The following is a 22,789-nucleotide window of genomic DNA, read 5'->3' on the forward strand; positions in this document are numbered from 1 at the left end:
GCTTTTTGCATTGTGGCCAAAGTATTGGAGCGTTAGCCTCAGCTTCAGTCCATCGAATGAATATTCAGGGTTAATTTCCTATAGGATTGACTGGTTTCATCTCCTTGCCACCCAAGAGACTTTCAAGAGTCTTCTCCAGCACCACAGTTGGAAAGCATCAATTCTTCAGTGCTCAGCCTTCTTTAAGGTCCAACTCTCACATCCATACAACTAATGGAAAAACCATCACTTTGATTATACAGTCCTATGTTGGCAAAGTGATAATTAATTTAAATATAGATCATATTTCTCTGAGGACAATTAAGAAATTCAAAGTTAAGGCAAACATTAAATATTACTTCAGGATTAAAAGAAAAGCCAATGATCTGAGATAAAGAGATATCTTTGTATTTTGAATTTAAATGTCCCGCCAGGGAAAACTACTTTATTGCTTAATTTCTGCCTTTTCCCCCTCACATATGCACTTTTGGGCCTTTTTTTTTTTTTTTTTTAATAGCTGGAAAAAAAAATACCACCCCACAAACCTGTATTTAAAAAGAAATAGAAATGATCACGTGGAATTTGCTTCTGTCCAAACATTTCACCTGTGTGTATGTGCGTGCGTGTGTGTGTGTGAAGCCGTCCATCCATCTTTTTATATGGGGTGGTTGTCTTTTCTTGGTCTGTTTTGGTCCCCTCCCTCGTGGGCTTGTGCTTGGGATCAAATCTTTCTGGCCTGTTATGATTCTGAACATTTGACTTGGACCACAAGTGAATCTTTCTCCTGGTGACTCAAATAAAAGTATAATTTTTACCTGCAAAAAAAAAAACAAACCATGCCCTCTTGTTCAATCTGAACCAAATTTAATTGCATGATGAACTTTCAATTTCTGTTACAGACATAAGAAAATTCACATTTTTGAGCCTTCTACTTTGTTCCATAAGTGAATATGGCCTTCATCTGAAGAAAACGAAGGTACATAACATAATATTGAAGGATACAATCTTTTAAATGAAAAGCCTACTGGCTTATGTTAGGTTCCCAATATGTTGGTTTGGCATATCATAAAGTACATGATTAGGTAGGGATTTTTTAAATCCTTTTTTATGTACACATTAGGCCAGAATGCCTTCTTTGGAGGCATTATTAGTATAACCTAATTGAGTGTTATACTCTGTGTAATGAAATCAAATATATGAAATCTATGCAATATATAGAGGGTTATCGTAAATATTCCATTGCTTTGTTTTTGATAGAAATAGCAATTCAGTGGTGTTTATCTGTTATTCTACAAAATTTTGCTTTTTATCCTTGATTGTAATCTAATTTACTTTAAAAATACACACTTTAATGTGAAAGACATACTCATTATATATATATGTATATGGAGATTAGAATATTTTAAGAATATTTTATGGGCTTCCTTTATGTTAACATGGGAACTTTTTGCATCATTTATTTGAGAGAGAATTAGATATTTTGTAAGTTAAACTTTTACTTTAATATACTTCTGAGAAACAGTCTAGTTTTATTTCAGGCTCTTATCTCCACTCTCATCATCGTGTGTGTGTGTGTGTGTGTGTGTGTGTAGGTCTCTAAGTTGTGTCAGACTCTTTGAAACCCCATGGACTGCAGCCTACCAGACTCCTCTGTCCATGGACTTCTCCAGGCAAGAATACTGGAGTGAGTTGCCATTCCCTTCTCCAGAGGATATTGCAAACCCTGGGACCAAACCCAGGTCTCCTGCGTTGCAGGCAGATTCTTTACTGTCTGAGCCACCATGGAAACCCTCTCATCATCATACCTTCTCTATTTATTTCTTGCTCCAAAACTGCATCAAATAGCTTTAAATGTAATCTTTGAACCAATCACAACTGTGTTCTTAGTAAGGTACTTTCTGACCACAATTCTATTGTAAACTATTTATCCACAATGATCACCCTTTTTGTTATTAACTCCATAAGTAAAGGTATACCTACTTTATATCAGATTTTGTTCCAGGTTCTGGAGATAGAACAGTGTATCAAACATAAAAATCTTGGCTCTCTTGAATTTTGATCTCTAATTGCGATTGTTTCCTTTTAGTTGGTGAAATAAGAAAGCCAAACCTGAATCTTCATTCCCCGTGGCTGGAACTAAACATGTGGATCAAAATAAAATATTAAGCTCTTCAAGGTCATTTTAGGGGCTTCTATTAATTTTGAAAATATATAGGACAGGTTATGGGGCTTCACAGATGGTGCTAGTGGTAAAGAACATGCCTGTCAACGCAGGAGACATAAGAGACGTGGGTTTGATACCTGAGTGAGGAAGATCCCCTGGAGAAGGGCATGGCAACCCACTCCAGTATTCTCACTTGGAGAATCCCATGGACAGAGAATCCCAGTGGGCTGCAGTCCACAGGGTCACACAGAGTCGGACACAACTGAAGTGACTTAGCACAAAGGACAGGTTTAAGAAAACATTTGCTTTATTTGGCTTAGAGACAGCAGACTCCTGGTATGAGTGCAGTGAACGGTAAAAGGAACTCAGGGATGCTGACCCATTACTGAAGACTCAGAGTTAAAGTAATTTGGCAGCAGAGAACAAGGTGGCTGGGAACAAAGACCATAGGTAGAAACTGTTGCCAATAACTACAAAGGAGATGTCTCCAGGAACAAAGTCGAAATCTGAGTTGATGGTTCTACCTCTTTGTGATAGCCTCAGATTTTTCAGGAAGGACTGATTCTAATAGTGTAGGGAAAAGAGTGAAAGTTCATCATGTTCTGGCCCCTAATGTATGAAGCTTTATCTTGGGAAAAAAACCTCTGAGTATATACATGCATGTGAAGTAAGACAACTACAGCTCTGGAACCTTAGTATGTGGCACCGCTGTGAGCTGAGGTAGAAGCCTGAGGTTGAAGCCCCAGACTTTGAAGTTTTCTCAGCAACAAATCTTGGGAAGCAAGATATCCAAACCATGTCACTTTTATATCAGCCAAGACTCTGAGGCTCTTGCACAATTCAGGAGGTAGGAGGAGACCTCTCCATTCAGTAGACTTCCTGCTAATAAGCATGTGTGGAGTGGTGTACCGAAAAAGGAAAATTAGTACCAGACTTATACTCAAGGATACTGAAATAGTACACTTAGGTTGAATGAAATTAATATATAATTATATTTGTCAATTTTTTATATTCTTTATATTTTCCCTTAACATTCAGGGTGAGAAAATTTAAACAAGAACAACAAAAAATATTTAAACTCTAAATTTGCAAGGGAATGGCTGATTTTAAATGGAAGGAGGTTTATAACAGCTCTTCTCTCTGACCCTGTAAATATAAAACAAGACCAACAAAAAAAGCAAAAGCAAAACAAAAAAGTGTGTGCTTCTTCTAGGCTCTATTTGACTTTCTGCAGCATTTTAGTTACTCCCCACTGTGCTATCCTCAGAGGTGATAAAGGAGAACTGTTTATTATCAGACTTTTCCTAGCCTCCATCTTCTTATTCCCTTGGATCCATGTACTTGAAGGTTGTGATTGTGTCTTAACTGAAATAAATCTTATAAGGAATATCTACATTCTATAAGGAAGTTTAAACACAACCACACCACTTTCAGATAGAGTGGACAAAACTTTTGCTTCTGAAAATCTCTAAATGTCAGACAGGTAAGACCATCTAAGATAACAGACTCTTTAGACCAGCTTTTGTGGCCCTACAGGATCAGGTCCCACCTGCACCTCATCTCACTCTACTCCCCTGCACAGTTCTGACTTTAAGTACTTTGGACTTCGTTCAGACCTTTATACACATCATGCTGCTTTATGCTCCAAAAACATTCTCGACTTTATCACCTCTGCATGAAAACGTCTTCCTTCTCCTTTCATAGTTAACTCATTTCAGATCTCAACTCAATTGTCACTTCCTACAGTCAACCCCCTATTTCATGCATTCATGGTGGAAGAACTGCCTGTTACAATTTCTACTTTGCATTGTGAGTTTATGTCTCACATATTAGAAAAGAATAGAATAATAGCAGAATATTATATAACAACGTATAAGACTGAGTATAACATGGAATGTCAACAATATTTAGTAGTATACAGAAGCTGAGACATCACAGGCTGTAATAAGGATCTACTGCATGAGTAGTAATTTTTTTAACTTTCTATTTTCCGTAGGAGTATAGCTGATTAACAATGTTGTGATATCTTCAGGTGCCCAGAAAAGTGACTCAGTCATATACATACACGTATCCATTCTAATGCCTTCCCCTCCCCCAGGATTGTAAATTCCAAGAGAGCTGCTAATATCCCAGTTTTCTTACTTTTTTAATGTAATGATAATTAAAACAAGGTAGATATCTAATTAATATTTACTTAGTGACACACGGGAGAAGGGAACAGCAAACAACTTCAGCATTCTTGCCTTGAGAACCCCATGAACAATATGAAAAGGCAAAAAGATATGACACTGAAAGATGAACTGCTCAGGTTGGTAGGTGCCCAATATGCTACTGGAGAAGAGCAGAGAAATAGCTCCAGAAGTAATGAAGAAGTTGAGCCAAAGCAGAAACAACACACAGTTGTGGATGTGTCTGTGGTGAAAGTAAAGTCCGATACTGTAAACAATATTGCATAGGAACCTGGATTTTGTTAGGTTCATGAATCAAGGTAAATTGGAAATGGTCAAAGGGGAGATGGCAAGAGTGAACATCGACATTTTAGGAATCAGTGAACTAAAATGGACTGAAATGGGCAAATTTAATTCAGATGACCATTATATCTACGATTGTGGGCAAGAATCCCTTAGAAGAAATAGAGTAGCCCTCATAGTCAACAAAGAGTCTGAAATGCAGTACTTGGGTGCAATCTAAAAAATGACAGAATGATCTCTGTTCATTTCCAAGGCAAACCATTCAGTATCACAGTAATCCAAGTCTATGCCCCAGCCACTAATGCTGAAGAAGCTGAAGCTGAATGGTTTTATGAGACCAACAAGCCCTTTAGAACTAACAACAAAAAGATGTCCTTTTCATCATAGGGGACTGGAATACAAAAGTAGGAAGTTAAGAGATATCTGGAGTAACAGGCAAGTTTAACCTTGGAGTACAAAATGAAGCAGGTTCAAGGTTAACAGAATTTTGCCAAGAGAACACACTGATCATAGAAAACACCCTCTCCCAACAACACAAGAGATGACTCTATACATGTATATGGGGAAACAATGGAAAAAGTGACAGACTTTATATTCTCAGGCTCCAAAATCACTGCAGATGGTGACTTCAGCCACAAAATTAAAAGAAGTTTACTCTTGGAGGAAAAGCTATGACAAACCTAGACAGCATTTTAAGAAGCAGAATCACTACTTTGCCAACAAAGATCTGTCTAATCAAAGCTGTGGTTTTTCCAGTAGTCATGTATGGTTGTGAGAGTTGGACCATAAAGAAGGTTGAGCACTAAAGAATTGATGCTTTCGAACTGGTGTTGAAGAAGACTCTTGAGAATCCCTTGGACAGCAAGGAGAACAAACCAGTCGATCCTAAAGGAAATCAATCCTGAATATTAATTGGAAGGACTGATGCTGAAGTTGAAACTCCAATACTTTGGCATGCTGCAGTCTATGGAGTTGTAAGGAGTTGGATAATACGGAGCTACTGAACAGCACCAACAGCGAATGAATGAATGAGGTAAACATTTCATAACCTGTAATAATAGAATCTACTATCACAAAACCTAATATAAAGTGAATAAATGCAAATTCCAACATTTATATCCATAAAATCAACCCCAAAAGTATGGAATGAGGTGCATGAAACTTAAGGGCAGATAATACAAAAGTATATTTCATTATCTTACTTAATTATAATTTCCCTTGAATCAGCAGTATGACATGTTTCTCTCAAAGCAGAATCACTAGGAAGATAGTCCCCAAAATGATAGAAGAGATTTTCCTTTTATACTTCAAACTGATTTAGAGTGTATCAAGAAAACTATAGAATACTATTTTTATAGGAATGCAAATAAATTGGAGCATATTCAGAGAAAAGAAATTGCCATGATGAGAGCTGGGAAGCCATTTCAATGTCTGAAAAGAGACATTTTGCATTTGTTTATTCATTCATTCACTCATTTAATTCATTCAATGAATAGACTGAGTATATTACACCAAGCACAAATCTGGGCAGTTGAGTGCATCAGCAAGCAAAATAGACAATGATCCCTGCCTCATGTATCTTACATTCTTTATGGAATGATAGACAACAAATACATAAATATAATAAAGAAGTAAGTCCTCTAGTATATTCAGTTCAGCTCAGTTCAATCACCCAGTTGTCTCTGACTCTTTTTGACCCTATGTACTGCAGCACGCCAGGCTTCCCTGTCCATCACCAACTTCCAGAGCTTACTCAAACTCATGTCCATTGAGTAGATGATGCCATCCAACCATCTCATCCTCTGTGGTCCCCTTTTCCTCCCACCTTCAATCTTTCCCAGCATTGGGGTCTTTTCAAATGAGTCAGCTATTCGCATCAGGTGGCCAAAGTATTGGAGTTTCAGCTTCAGCATCACTCCTTCCAATGAACACCCAGGACTGATCTCCTTTAGGATGGACTGGTTGGATCTCCTTGCAGTCCAAGGGACTCTCAAGAGTCTTCTTCAATACCACAGTTCAAAAGCATCAATTCTTCAGCACTCAGCTTTCTTTACAGTCCAACTCTCACATCCATACATGACCACTGGAAAAACCATAGCTTTGACTAGAGAGACTTTGTCAGCAAAGTAATGTCTCTGCTTTTTTATGCTGTCTGGGTTGGTCACAGCTTTTCTTTCAAGGAGCAAGAGTCTTTTAATTTCATGGCTGCAGTCACCATCTGCAGTGATTTTGGAGCCCCTCAAAATAAAGTCTGTCACTGTTTCCATTGTTTCCCCATCTATTTGCCATGAAGTGATGGGATTGGATACCATGGTCTTAGTATATTAGAAGGTGATAAGCACTCTGAGGGAAAACGTTAAATGATTAAAGGGGATCTGGACTGCTATGGTGGAAAGAAAATGAGTAATAGGAACATTAATACTGTGATGAGAGTTGGCCTTGTTGAGAAATGATATTTGACCAAAGGATGAAAGGAAATAAGGGGGCCAACCAAATGAATACCTGGGGGAAAATATTTGAGGCAGAGAAAACACTCAAGTGAATGCCCTACCTTAAGATGAAGATTACCTGGCTTGTCGGAGGGGCAATAACAACATCAGTGTGGCTAAGACAGAGTGAGTCGGTGCAAGAGTACAGAAAATGCTGCCTGAGAAGGAGCAGGAAGCCAGATCATGGAAGAACCTGAAAGACACGCTGTTTACTCTAACACAGGGAGCCAAATGAGACTGGATAGCAATCTGTATGCTAAAGCAAATTGTAGAAACGGACAAAATTTAACTCTGTTTTAATATTACTACTAAGAATCATAAAAAATAGAATGGACTATTTTATCATGGAAAAAATTGATTTTTTAATTCATAACTCAAAATGTATTGTGAATGTATGTTTTAATTCATGTCCATTCTATTGATGGAAAAATTGAGACAGAAGACAAGACACAGAAGTGATAGGAGAGTTCAAGATCTCATAAACCCTATTTCCATTTTCATTTTGTCACATTCTAATGCAGATGGTCTCTCATGGTTCACCAGAACTTAGGGGAAAGCCCCCACATAAAGTAATTTTAGTGCAGCTCTCATGATTTAAATAATATATAATGATGTTTTAAAATATCATATTAATATATATATCATAGGTTTATAACACATAAGCATATATAAAGTATATATGTACCTATAAATATAAATATATTATGTAAATATTCAATACTGTAAAGAATCATTAATATACAATGTAATACTTCAAATATTCTATTAAACATTGTGAATGTATATCTTTCAAAACAAAACAATTTGCTTCTCTTCATTTGTATCATCCTATAGCATTTCCTGTTTTATAAGAAAATAGAAAGATTTTGAGGGCATATATTCCTTCCTCATTCAGGGGATTTTAAACAATGAGATCTAAAAAATTTATCTTTTAAAAAATGTGTTAAATTATTTTTAAATGCTACAGAATTTTGGGTTTTTTTTTAATTTGAAAATACCTAGAGGAACTTAAGTTGACAAAAATTATACCTTTGTACACTATTTTATTGATGCTTTTAAAAAATAAAACTGCTCTGTTTATCTAAGCAGTGCATCCATCCTGCAAATCCTTTATGAGGGAAACAATATACAAAGAAACATACACACACCATCCCTTCCTAAAAATATTCCCATTACTCCTCAGACATCACCAAATAGCAAACCTAATGATTAGGCTAAGTCCTCCAGCTCACTAGTCAATTTAGGAAGCGAATGGAGGTCTTCAGAGTGAAGTAAGCGGACAGATTGAAGAACAAGGAGGGGGGTAATGTTTTCTGGAAGTAGCTCTTAGAAATCCTGTTCACAGCCTGGAACTGCATAAATTTTCTCTGCATATGTTATTGCTACCTTGGGGGCCATGATAGCATATGCATTTTGGGTTTAAAAAAATAGATATATGTACATGAATATGTGTGTTTAATGTATAAATATTATGATGACTTCTCTTTCATGGGACTATGTAGTCCCTTCAGACTGTACTATAGCATGTACAGTAAATAAACAGTAACCCATTGAGAATGCATATATTTTTTGAGAAAACACAATGTAGGGGTGAAAAGGGGCTGAATATTATTGCCCAATTTAGAATATCTCAGAAGTGAAAAATTATGAAGCAAAATAAACTCAGCAAGACAATACAGACATTTGGTGGTAACACTGACTCCAGCAGAAGAATCAATATGAATATATAAACTGGAACACAGAATCTTGAGAAAGCAAGAAAATCATACTTATGCATTAGTGTCATAGCTAGAAAAATTTAAAAAGCAAACTAATATATTCTTAAAATGCATTAGGTAGTATGATTAGGAAAATATAACTGGTCAGGTGACTTTGATAAAGTCAGTAAGTTTAGTTCCTTAAACACCTGTGGGTTATTATTATGAAAAGAATGTTATTGTTTGAATATAAATTCAGCCCTTGATGTATTTTGTTTTTCAGAGAAGGTATATGTTCAGTGTATTTCGTCTTACTATTCTTTGTATATGTGGTAGAACAGGATGATAAAAGCAAATGATTGTAACATATTTGGTTTCCCAGTAAGTTTTTTCAAACACAGACTGACAAGTCTAATATGAATCCCCAGAAATTCAGTTACTTCTAAGTTTCAGTATTCTGGAATACATAAAATAAATATATGATCAATGAAATGAAATATGACAAAATGTTTCATATTGATGTTTTCTTCTTTCAAAAAAATGCCTTTTTGGTTAATGCCCCAAGTCACTTTTTCCATACATTTTCTTTTTCAGAATGTATAGATTTCCTAGTTCTGATCTCAAGTTCAGGGAGCCTGGGGAGAAGTGGGAGATTTCTCTAAACCAGGGCTGTTCCTCAGCCTTTCACATGAGAAAATTGTTAGGAGCATTAAAGTATTTCTGACTATGCTGCATTCCTTTGTTCAGAGTGAGTTTTGGGAACACATCCTTTTCTCATTATATTTCCATAAAATATATTTGATCTATTCTATTCTTAGAATACCTCTGATGTGGTCTGTGAGTGGAGCACAGTATAAAAATATTTCTTTTTTATATGAGACAAAATGTTTCCATTTCTTAGACACATTAAAAAAAAAAATCCAGCTATATAGCACTCTAAGAAAGTAAAACTTGTTCAATACATTTTCGTAGTGCTCAAAGCAGACCACAGAGGCTCCCTCTTCCTCTATTGTAGTTCAGAACCTCACCCAAGGCATGGAGCCCTCTGCAGAACAAAAGGAAATCAGGAAGAAAAAAGGGAGCCAGGAGGACTGGGAAAGATCTTGGATAATTCAGCTAAGAAAGCAAGTTTATATTTAGAAGAAATAAATGAAGTTAACCCTCTTTCTCTAAGACTAAATGAGTTTGGCTAAATTTGTATTGGAACTAAAACATCATCAAAATTTTTAATAGTTTAATGTGAATAGCTAACATTTCCTACTGGTGAATGTTGAAATGTTTGCTTAATTAATTCAATTTAGAAACCACTAGTAGCCAAACAAGTCTTTCTTGCAGTTTTCTACCACACACCCAGGGTACACAGCAACAGGTCACACATCTACAACCTGGCCTAGTTGAGCTGTTGATTATTCCATCAGCAAACAATTTTTTGAAAACATTTTTCTGCAGAACACTTGTCTTTGGCATTCCCTTGTAAGAGAACAACTACTTCAATCTAGTTTTGTCAGAGACAATTGAAACTAGAAGTTATCCTTGAAGGATTGCCACCCACAAACTCAGCCCAAAACTAAAGACAGAAAATATCTACCACTAATTCTCTTTGATTACTTATGTTATTGCAGATTTATAATTTTCATGGTTAATATAATGAGCTCTACAAGGGCAAGAATTTGGTCTCTCTTACCACAGTGCCTAACAAATCTAGAACTGTTCATGATACACAGCAGTTACTCAATAAATATTTGCCAAAATCATGAATAAGTGAATGAGTTGGGAAACTGGACTGCATTCTCTATTCCATTTATTGCTAAAAAGGAAATATACAAAGTGACAATAATTGACCCAGTTAAACTGAGAACTTGCTGATTGTCCAAGAAGACCTTATCCTTCCCAGATGAGATAGTTGACTAAATATCTGGGAGACAATTGCTCCTTGCAAAAGATACTATCATAGTTACAGACATGTCTGAATTCTTTTTATAAGAGATAAGTGCAATGTTTCAAAAATTCTAAATATTTCTCTCCTGGAGTGAAATACAGAATAGTGCTGCATCCTTAAGCTTTCAAACAGCCCCCAGTGTTAAATCCCCCTGCAGATTTAGCACTATCAGTATTATTGCTATTGATATTGAACCAAAGTAAGCAGACCTATGTATAATCAGTTTTGCTGTAAGGCATTATATGCAAAAATTATGCAATAAAAAGCACCAGGACTTATGCAGGAAATGATTTGGGGGTATAACACTCAAAAACTTTGTCAGTGACTCATTAAAAAAAAAGGAAACCTGGTAAAAATGTTAACATAGTTTTACATATGATAAATGGGTAAAAAAATATGGAAATACTTCAGTAAATGTCAGTTTATCTTGAAAAAGACCTGAACATTGCTTATGCTGGTGACCTCAACAGAGTTTAGCTCATGTGTTACTAAGAAGTGGGGGAAAGGAGAGCTACAAGAAATTAGACAGATAGTTGTAGTGTGAGGTGTGGAAGGGTGTGGCTCATAACACATGAGATGTGAACATGGTAGCTGGTGAACATTTGAGATATGTGCATGTGTGTATTTTATCTCCAAGCATCTCAATTCTACCGTGTGCAGTTTTCAGTGTTCATTCACCTTGTGTTTCTCATAGACAAAACTGTGCATAAGGAAGTTCAAAATTTGCATTACGCAAATTGTTCTCTAATATATTAATCATGTTGGAACAAATTCATGTTTTCAAAATGAGTGTTATAGCAGAAATCCTTCTATCATCTTCCAACAGAATGAAAGAAACTACAACATAAATCTCAGCCTAGTCAACACAGGACCATGCTAGCACAGTTTGCATCTGACTCTTACACTCTAAATAAAAGTTGCTTTATCTACATTTTAAACTTCTTAAGAGCTGCTGCTGCTGCTGCTAAGTCACTTCAGTCGTGTCCGACTCTGTGTGATCCCATAGATGGCAGCCCACCAGGCTCCCCCATCCCTGGGGTTCTCCAGGCAAGAACACTGGAGTGGGTTGCCATTTCCTTCTCCAATGCATGAAAGTGAAAAGTGAAAGTGAAGTCGCTCAGTCGTGTCCTACTCTTAGCGACCCCATGGACTGCAGCCCACCAGGCTCCTCCATCCATGGGATTTTCCAGGCAAGAGTACTGGAGTGGGCTGCCATTGCCTTCTCCTTTCTTAAGAGCATCAGATATTTAATAGCATATCCAGTGGTTCTTTCTCCCACTGCTTTTAATATAATAGGATTCAATAAATATCATTTGGTAAAAAAATGGAAGAATCATTACAATATTATACTACTCCAAGTATGTAGTCTTTAACTGCTTAGATAGAAGGGATAAAAGGTAGAAACTGCAGTATAAGAAAAAGACAATGTAAGGTCATTGTAGTTTTAAATGGAGTTTGGCACTTGAGACCACAAAAGTGATATGCTCACATATGCATCTAATAAATTATACCACAGCTACACTCATCCAATAAAATAGGTGATGTTAAATTTCTATGATCTTACATAATATTGAAACTTACTAAATTATAATTTTGAATTTCTTTTGAAAACTGAGTAATTCTTCCCAATATTTTTGCTTTTCAGCTGGCTATAAGTTAAATGGAATATAGATTTCGATAGAGTTTCACTGGTTATTTTGACTATTTAAGGACAGATCCGCAGGGGACTGCTCAAGAATTAACTGTTATATTGAATACCACCAATATGTGAATCACCGTTCAAAACTATACCCAGTATACTGTTTCAAAATCTGCTCCTCCTTTTATATTATCTATTTTGGTTAACTGTTTAATTACCAAATCAAATCTTACTTCCTGTATTGATATTTATTGGCTATATGTAGCTGTTGGTTAAACAACAAATTTCTGTCTTCCGTGAGTTCTGTGCAAGTCAGCTGAAGTCACTGTTCTGCTTTGTCATTATCCTCACTCCAAGACTGAAGATAATAGAGCCACCACTGTCTGGAATATTGCTGGTCACAGTGACAAAGTCAAGTCATGCCTCTTAGGGGTTTTGCCCAGGAACCACACTTGTCTGCTCACATATCATTGGTGAAAACAGATCACATGGACACCCTAGTTCCAAGCCAGAAGGGAATTTACTCTTCTGCTGTGTGCTGTGAAGGTGAGAATACTAAATTATTTGACAAAGTCACAGTAACATTTATAAACTTAATGTTCTCCAAAGTCCTTTGTCTTTATTAAATTCTATGGTTTTTTTAAGAAAGAGCTCTTTGCACATAATATATGAGATTTTGATATTAGCTTATTTAATTTGGAGATTTTTCTAGTATGAAATAGATATTGTAGAAATGACTATATCTTAGCCTTCAAAGATCCATTATTAATCACAGTAAAAATTTCAAGAGATTAAAACCTGACATAAACTATCCAACCAGGATTTTAATGGTTCAAAGTGAAGAAAGGATTTTTTTGTTCTGGTGTTGAATGCTATTTAGATAACACAAAAACACATGACCTAAATTATTTTAGTGGTCAGAGGAATGGTGCAGAATGAAAGAAAATAAATATTTGAAAACTTGCAAATGTTAGGAAAGTTTTATTATCATTAAATAGCTAAGGTCTGATGCTAACAGAAAAACGCTGTATGATCTCCATTACCGTGTCCTCATTCTGAATGTACAAGCTCACATGTCAGCCATGGACTTGCCACGCCTGGTTAGATTTGTCTCCTTCAGTTACTGCTCAGCTACTAACATAACCAGGCTCAGCACCTCGTCTGCAGCATGGCTTGGCTGTCCCATGAAAAAGTGATCTGGTTTGTTTAAACAGAATATCTTCTTACTGTTCTCTCTGTTATTATGTATCATAGCAGAGAGTTTTGAGTTAATAAACCAGCATTTCACCACTGCCCACATGTCAAAATGGGTCATAGAACCTTCAAGGGAACATCAAATCAAAAGATCAGTAATATCACCATAGTTTGTGCCATACATTTTGGAGTATGACCACTTTGCCTTTTGGTTCATTGCCAATATATTCTGCCTTCCATTAGTCTACTATTCTTGGAATATTGATCTTTTCACTAGAACTTGATTAAAAACCTCTTTAGCCCAGAGACCAAGCTACTCACTTCCTTTGTATCAATGACCATACCTAATGTAGTACTGAGCACATAGGCCCCTGGAACTTCTTTTTCCTGGTGACATCTATTTAAAATGCAGGGAAGACAGAGGACTTATATTTCTTCATTACTTCACTCAAAAAAAAAAAAAAAAACTTTTTGTGAACAGTTACCGCACAGCCTGGACTTTATAAAATTTGGGTAAACAGCTGAAAACAAACTACAAGCCTCAGAGCAGTAGTTCTCAATCAGGGTCAATTTTGCCTCCTAAGGGATAGTTGGCAATGTCTGGATATTGTTTCAATTGTCACAATTTGGGCAGGCGTGTTGCTGACAATGTAGAGGGCAGAGGTGAAGAATGCTGCTAAACATTTCATAATGCAAAGGACAGACCCCACACCAAAGAATTCTCCAGCTCCAAATGGCAATTTGCCCAAGTTGAGATCCTGCCTTATAGTTTAATGGGTAATGTATACTATAATGCTTTTCAGAGAATGAAAAACAATTTTAATACAAACTTGCTAATAAGTATGTCTTTTTACCCCCACTATTCTCAAGGAGGATGATTTCAATATTTGCATCTCATTAAACAATGTAACATTGATAACGATGTTTCCTTTAGATGCTGACACATGGCAAAAACTATATAAAGGAATTACTAAGAAGACTTTTTATTAAGAAGACTTTAGTAGATGGAGATATAAACAGTTGTTTCCTTTATACTCTTAGAGTAGAAGTATCATTTTCCTCATTAACAGAAATAAAGAAGATAATAGAAGATAAGGTTAAGTTTACAAAAGCTATACTTATGCTCCAATCACATTTCTGAAACCCTGATAACTACAGGGACTACTCAACAGCTTGAAATCTAGCTAGTTAAGATTACCTAAGACACAAATTTTTTTTATTCAAGGGTTTTGAGTAGAAAAAGAATGCCCAATTATTTCTTATGTAATAATACATATGTAATACAATAATAAAATTTCAAATGAGAAATATCCACTTAATATACAAGGATTTTTTAATCAGATAAAGATGAATCATAATAGTGCAGAATCATTTGAATTTTGAAACCTACCTTTCTTGCTAGTACTCCAAAAAGCTGTGTTGAATCATTTAACGCAAATTTTCATTTGTTTAACAGTTAAAATCTTCACTATTAGAGGGATGGCCCAGAGTTGGGGAACCAACTGGGCATGACCTAATTGTATCTAACCCAACTGTGAAACTGCCAAAAAGCAATGCCCCTTCATATCTATTATTGCAAAACTTCAATAAAGTGTTAACCTTTATGCCCATCAGACCTTCAAGGAATTAGAATAGTAAAAAGTTTTAAATACACTCTTCACACCCATTACCCACATGAAAGCTTCTAAGAAACCTACTGATCTTTGTATGTTAGTGTCCATTTCTCTCTCTGTCTTCTTTGTGTGTGTGTATGTGTCTGTGTGTGTGTGTGCTCATGTGTGTGTGTCTTGGAGATGCAAGGTATATTCTTCTATTTGTATCTTTTTCTTTTCTACCTTACCTACAATAGAATTGGCAAACTCTTCATCTCTGTCTCTATATTTGTTAATCCATTATTGCATTTTACTGAATCTTTTTTTTTGTTGTTGTATAGCTATGTCTCTTTTACTCAATTGACCATTCTTTAAAACGAAGCAGATGTTTTCCTTACTTTAGTAATTGAATTATTATACATTTCATTTAAAATGTTTATGCATTCATCCACTTAATCATTTAACATATAATTATTGAATACCTATTGTATTCCTGGTTTATTTTGGAAGTAGGAATATGACAATTAACAAAAAAAATAGATTTTCCATACCCTCACTATGCCTTAGAGTCTGTGGAGAAGATAGACAAGTAACCTGGCAATGGTATTTCATATGATAAATTCTTGAGGGCAGAAGCGGAGTTCTACCAGAACATGTAGAAGAGGCAACTAAGTCAGTCTTAAAGGGGTGAGACTTCAGGAAAACACGCCAAAGGTTTTGAAATCTAGACTTAAATAAGAGGAATTGACCTAAATTACCTTTCTGGGCAGTAAAAGAAGAATAGCTATTCCAAGTGGTAGAAACAGCAGCCAAATAGTGACATGATCAGATGTGTATTTTTAAAATATCACTCACTTTTTCATACAATACTACACTGGAAACAGGATTGTAAGCAAAGAGACCAGTCAGGAGATTGTTGCAAATGTCCCTTCAAGAGGTAAAGTTCGCTTGCAGTAGAAGAGAGACAGAAGAAATTGAAAGATTATTGTCATTTAGAGACGAGGATGGGAGAACTAGGGCTGATGCCATAGCTCTGACCTGGTCAGTTAGGAAATGATGATGCTATTCCTTGAGCTGGAGAGTACAGGAGAAGTAGGAGGACAGAAGGTTGAGGGGCAGGAGCTGGAAAAAAAATTGGATAAGTTCAATTTAGACTACATTCTGTATAAGTTACCTAGCAGACATCCTCATGAAGGGACCAGGGGAGAAGTTGGCTACATAGTCTGAAACATAATGAAGAATCAAGTACAATAGTTAGACTTTGGAGATGAGATTTTTTTCTTAATGAATGAATACATTGTACATATATTAAATTAATTCCTTCCAATATAGATGAAGAAGTAAAGAACCTCTCATCCAGTCCTTGATATGTATCATCAAAGGCTTTGGACAATTTTGTCTTATCACTGTACACTTGTGTTCCTTATTAGTGTCTTTGTCAAAAGATCAAATTAAAATATTTTATTAATCTCTTACATTTGTGTAGTCCTTCACAATTTACTGCAGTCCTTTCCCATACAACTCTGGACAAAGTCTCAAGTCTGTGAGCTGGCATTAGAGGAGCAGCCTAGGGCCAGGAAACCAGGATAGAACCACAGACCAGGAGTTCTAATGAGGTTGCTGCAAGTATTTATTCTGGGGTCACAGCCAGTGTTCAGAACCAGAAGTCACAGAGTTAACCAAGCCAAGGCCCAGTCTCCAAGCCAAGAGGCAGAGCCAAGGCCATGGGCAGAGCCAAGAAGCAGTCACAGGATTAGCACATTAGAACAAGCCCCAGAACTGCTGTTGAACCCATAGTCCTCCCGTAGGCCCTGTGTCCTTTGGAGGCATTCTCTCTCCACAGACTGGCACTCTCAAAGGAAAGCAGGAGGCGAGAAAGGGCAATGAGGGTTCCCCGGCCTTTATGGGAACTTTGCTTTGGACAGCACACCCACTACTCGATAACATATCTTAACCACATTCTGCACTTTCTTTTAAGACAGGTGAGGTTATTTTTTAAAAATCAACTTTGAGTATTATTTACGAACCTATTAATCCCCCTGAATGTAAGCATTCATTTTTTACATTAAATTAAAATCAATGAGAAAAAAAATGCAATGATTCCAAATTCAATTGAAATTTTTTCAAATAATCTTAAAAACAGAAAATTCCAATTTCTATTTTTAATTCTTTCTTACGACATCCTATGATAGATCCTCCTTCACTCATCATCTTTTATGGAATTTCAGTCATAAACCCTAGATTATTTTCTTTTCTCCTTTTGATTTTGATGGAGGCAAAAGACCCTAAGATCCACCCAGGTTAAGAGAAATAAATAAATAAATAAATAAACTTTTACTAAACCTGTATTCTTAGAAATGTAGAAAATATATTTGTCTTTTTAAATATAATTTTGAATTGATAATACAATCATATGGATCAATAATTTTAAAAGTGCATTTAAAAAGCATACAGTGAAGCTTTCTTTCCCAGATCATTCCCTCCTGTATTTCAGTTGCACACCACTGCCCACAAAGGTGATTGTTGTCATTAACTTTTTTGCTATCCGTTCAGAACTTTGTAGCAGTACAAACAGATATATGTTCCCATTTCTTCCTTTTCTAAGCAAAACATAGCACCATATTGCCCTGAACTTTGCTTTTTTTCATATAAGTATGTACAGATATTCCTCATTTCTTTCTTGAGTTGTAAAGCATTCTATTATAAGATGTCTTTTAGTTCTTTAACCAGTCTTCTGTTCAAAACTGTTTACATAGACACTTAGGTGGTTCCTTTACTATTACAACATAGTGATAAATAATCTATATGGACATGAGTTTGAGCAAACTCAGGGAGATAGTAAAGAACAGGGAAGCCTGAAGTGCTGCAGTTTATGAGATTGCAGAGCCAGACATGACTTGGCAGCTTAACAACAACAATCTATTTGTATATCATTTTGAATATATGCAAGCACATCCATAGGACAAATTGCCAGAATTGAATCTGATAAATTAGGAGATATCTGCATTATTAATTTTAATAGGTACTACTAAATAACCTGCCACAGTGTCATACCCACTTTCCCACAGCCTCACTAGCAGGTACTTTCAACAACTTTTACATTTTGCCAATACGCAAATAAAAATCTGTGGTTCTCAATATAGTTTAATTAATTGTTCTCTTATTGTGGGTGTTATTGAGCATCTTGTCATATATTTAAAAGGCCAAAGATGTGTTTCCTTTTCATAATATTTATGTATATTTCTTTTAAGGTGTTGCTATTTTTTAATCATCAATATCTAGAATGACTTTATGACACTAGTCCCTTTCCTAAATGTAAGTTTGTGAGTACTTTACCAAGCGTTTTGGTTATCATTTGACTTTCATATATTGTTCTTGACCATGCACAATTTTTAAATGTTTATGTGTCAATTTATTGATCTGTATTTGGCTTCTATATTGTCAAAAATATAAAACATACGGGTACCTCAACATGATAAAAAATATATCTCTCTTTCCCCAATCTAGCATCATACTTATTTGGAATATAACAGATGTAGGGGCAAAATAGGAATATTTAATATCAATGTTATGACTAATGTTTTCTGAATGGTACTGACACACAGAAATGAAAAAGAAAATAAAAATTGAGGCAAAAACATACCTAGACACAACCCCCAAATTTTGCAGGACTCATATGAAGAAATCTTATAAATGCTACTAAAGAACAAAAGGGAATTCTTAAGCTAATGAAAAACATACCATTACCTTGGACTAGAAGATCCAAAATCATAAAACACCAATTTCCCATAGGTAAACCCATTCATTTTATATACAATCCTCCCCAAAATAAGTGACTGGGTTTTTCTGTGTGTGTGTTTATATTTTTTTGTTTTGTTTTCTAGTTTTGTTTTAAAAACCAGCCAAGATAAATATAAAATCCAAATAGAAAAACCAATATATAAGAATATCCAGGGAAACCCTGATTCAGAAGAGCAATAAAGGTAAATTAGTTCTAGAATATATTAAAATATATCATAAATTCTCACTAAGTAAATTAGTATGTTAGTATCACAAGAGACTAATAGAAAATTATAATAAATCCAAAAATAGATTCAATATATAAGGAAATGTAGTTTATGATAAAGATGGTATCTCAAGTCAATAGGTAAAGATGAATTACTCCATTAATGCTGCTGGGATGCCTAGATAATCATCTAAAACAAAATGTTGGATCCATATTTCATATATTCCAAGCACCAGGTAAATTCAAAATGAATCAATATTAGAAAAGAGAGAGAAGCAAGGACAAAAGGAAAGAAAAGAGAGAAAGGAAGGAAGGGAGAAAGGAAGGGAAGGAAGGAGGGAAGCAGGACTAAAGCCCTAAATTGTATTATAGGTGAACCTTGAAATGAGGCAAACTTCTAACTATAAGGCAAATATATTTTTTAGTACTTTTTAATCTTTGTATAATTTTAAAATCTTGCAAATTTTTTCTTGGATAACAAAATAACAGCCTGTGTCAAACCTCAAGCAGAGATTTTTGAGAAAAAAATGAGTAATCTCTTCTCTTTAAAGCAAAATGATATGTATGAGAATATCAGAGGACTATAAACACAGAGAGGGAATGGGATTTTAAAAGGCCTCTGGTTGAAATATATATATTTTTTTTAATTCTGAGCAATCTTTCAAGTTAAGTATGTTAAGCCCTTGTATATTTTTAAAAAGAACATGGATTATAATGATTTATAGTCAGAAGACACAGGTTTGAGTTCCTTTTCTCTTACCAACCTTGTCTTTAGGGAAATTTCCTAATTTTTCTGAAATTTAGTTTTCTAATTAACAAATAAAATTAATGGTAAAATTCTTGTCAAAGTCACCAAGTTACTGTTTTGATCAAATAATCTATTCTGAAAATACTTCATAGTCTATAAAAACTACTTCATAATCTGTAAAAACTACATAAATGTTCATTGTTACTTGATATGTTATATATTTAAGCAAACAGATTTATATTTATTTCAAAATAAGAAATTCAGATTAATTAAGCACACACAGATACTCTATACAACATCCTAGCAGTCTTGGGGTTTATAGAGTAGAAGTTAAAATAAGCTTATTACTATCTATGAAACTCCACTTTATTGATTTGAACATCACAATTTAAAATCAAACTAGATGATATGTGGAAAAATCACTATTCCAAATGGCATGTTGGTGGATAGAAGCATCAGCAGGTCAACAGGTACCATGAGGTATTGAAACAAAGCCAAACCCCTGATGGCCATCCACTGAAGCCAGTCTACGTAGATCGGCACACAATAGAGAGTCTGAGCTACAGAAGAAGCAAAGAAGGAAGGCATCTCTCTCCTCATTCTGAACCATCACCCCTGTCTGCAAGCCTCTCCTTCAGGAGATTGCAAAAGGTCATACTAATGGCAAACGGAAAACAACAGCCTCTTTTCCCCTCTGGGTGTTTGTAACACAGAGGATAAAACTCCCAGACACAATGTGTTTTGCGTCCTGACAAGAGAAAAAAAAAAATTTCAAATAAGGATGCTGGGAAGAGGAAGTAGCTTCAGTTTGGGTCTGGAATCTTAACTCTAAATAGCCAGGTAGGGCCAGTTCAATTCAGGAAGCCCTATATCCAGGTGGACTCTTTATTTCTGAAAAAGAAATGACTTGCTGACTATGATGAGTCTCACCATCTGAGATGGAAAATGTATTAATATAGAGTTTACTGTATATACTTCTGTGCTTTAAATGACAGATATTATCTTCTGATCCCACTGTCTGTTCTCAAGAACAAAATAAATTAAAAATAAAATGCAAACACTTCCCTTCCCCTAATGCCTCCCTTGCCCTGTGAAAAAAGAAAGAAAATCTTCTGTGATCAGGAAGAATTTTTTCATGAAACTAGTCTAAATCCTTTCATTGTTACTCAGTTTTCATTCCACAGAATTTGTTCTTATCTTTAAGTTTCACATTACTAATTTTCAAAAATTCTTCTTCAATGTTTGTTTATTTATTTGCCCAAAGGATGGCTTCTATCAGTTGCATTATTTGAGTAATCGTCGGCAAAATTCTATATTGGACTAAGCTTCCCTAAAAGTGCTTTGTAGGTTGTTTGTGCCTATTTCCATCCAGACTGATTAGGTGTAGCTCTAACCTGAGGATTCCGCCTGTTGGTTCTACCTACTGCCGGGGCATGCTGGAGTCAGCTTGCATCACTTGCCAGAGTTGATAATGATTGTAGCTGGAAATTGGCCATGGCACAGATATTTAACTATGGAAATTGCCAAAAACTAAAAACCAACTTCCCCCACTCAAGAAAGTCAGTTGTTAGTCATTTTCCAGCATGCCACAGCAATGTTCTTTTCTTGGGGACTACTGTTCTCTGACCAGTGTGATGAAAGAGGCACCTTAAATATTTTGAAAGGATGATTTGCATCCTACTTGCAATACAAACTGAAGGTGAGTGCCTACTCATACCAAAACATAGAAACCATATTGAGTCAGGTGTAAAACCATTTGACATCCTCCAGAAGCAGGATCTTAAGCTGTTAAGTATATAATCACTTAATGGCACTATTGGGAACCTATTCTTGAAAGCCATTCGTATTTCTTGCTGGCAGGAATTGATTTCAGTCTTTTTTGTAGTGAGCGGTCATTTTTAAAAAATTTCTCCCACTGCACTAAGATCACCAGAATTCAGAGGCAATTTACTGAGACTGAAGCCAATTGGCTGGATGAGTACAACCACCTATAAGAAGGTATCATGGTGTGACTATTTTCCATGCTCCACTATTTGCAGAAAACCAAAAATTCAAATAAGTCACAAGACAGAGTGTGGAGAATGGAGAAGTAAAGCGGAGGGAGAACTGCAGTTTGTTAATCAAGTCATGAATTAGGAACAATTGCTTTGGGGCAATAGTATAGCAGGAACATAAGTACAAAGAGAATTCTCATTCCTAGCTTCCTTTCTCTGCTTTCAGCAAATATGGTGGTGGGATGGTCCAAAACATGTTTCTCCTAGATACCAGATAATTTGAAATCTTCTTCAAAACATGACCTATAGCATTTGTTGTGAGATGAATTGCATCCCCCCCAACAAAATTCTTACATGGAAACCTAACACCAGTAGCTCCTCAGAATGTGACTATTTGAAAAGAGGACCTTTAAAGAGACAATTATGGTAAAATGTTGTCCATGTGAGCCCTAACCCAATATGACTGGTCTCCTTAAAAGAGTGGATTAAGATAAAGACAACACATAGAGGCATGGGGTGAAAGACAACAGAAGACAGCCAAGGAGACAGGCTTCCAAATTTAACAACTTTGCTAACGCCTTGATCTTGGTCTTACAGCCTCTAGAACTATGAGAAAATATGTTTTTGTAGTCTAAGCCACCCAGTCTGTGGTACTTTGTTACATTAATCCTAGTAATCTAATACAGCATTCCTCATTATTATGAACTGAATTTTGCACTTCCTCCAAATTCATGATAGGATGGCATCACAATGGATATGAGTTTGAGCAAACTCTGGGAGATAGTAAAGGACAGGGAAGCCTGGTGAGCTGCAGTCCCGGGGGTCAAAAAGAGTCAGACACAATTGAGGGACTGAACAACGACTATCAAATTCATAT

The 22,789-nt window shown here is 35.7% G+C and overlaps 1 long non-coding RNA gene across 1 annotated transcript; it reads right to left on the reverse strand.

The window, feature by feature from the left end:
* Nucleotides 1–435: 435 nt before the first annotated feature.
* LOC122688669 lies at nt 436–17,514 on the reverse strand. Its single transcript, XR_006339538.1, has 3 exons — nt 17,503–17,514; nt 3,390–3,395; nt 436–820 (listed from the first exon to the last, which is right to left on the reverse strand). It is a non-coding gene; the product is annotated as an uncharacterized LOC122688669 (long non-coding RNA).
* Nucleotides 17,515–22,789: the final 5,275 nt, after the last annotated feature.

The sequence above is a fragment of the Cervus elaphus genome, chromosome 33 (genome assembly GCF_910594005.1).
Source record: "Cervus elaphus chromosome 33, mCerEla1.1, whole genome shotgun sequence".
Taxonomy (NCBI): Eukaryota; Metazoa; Chordata; class Mammalia; order Artiodactyla; family Cervidae; genus Cervus; species Cervus elaphus.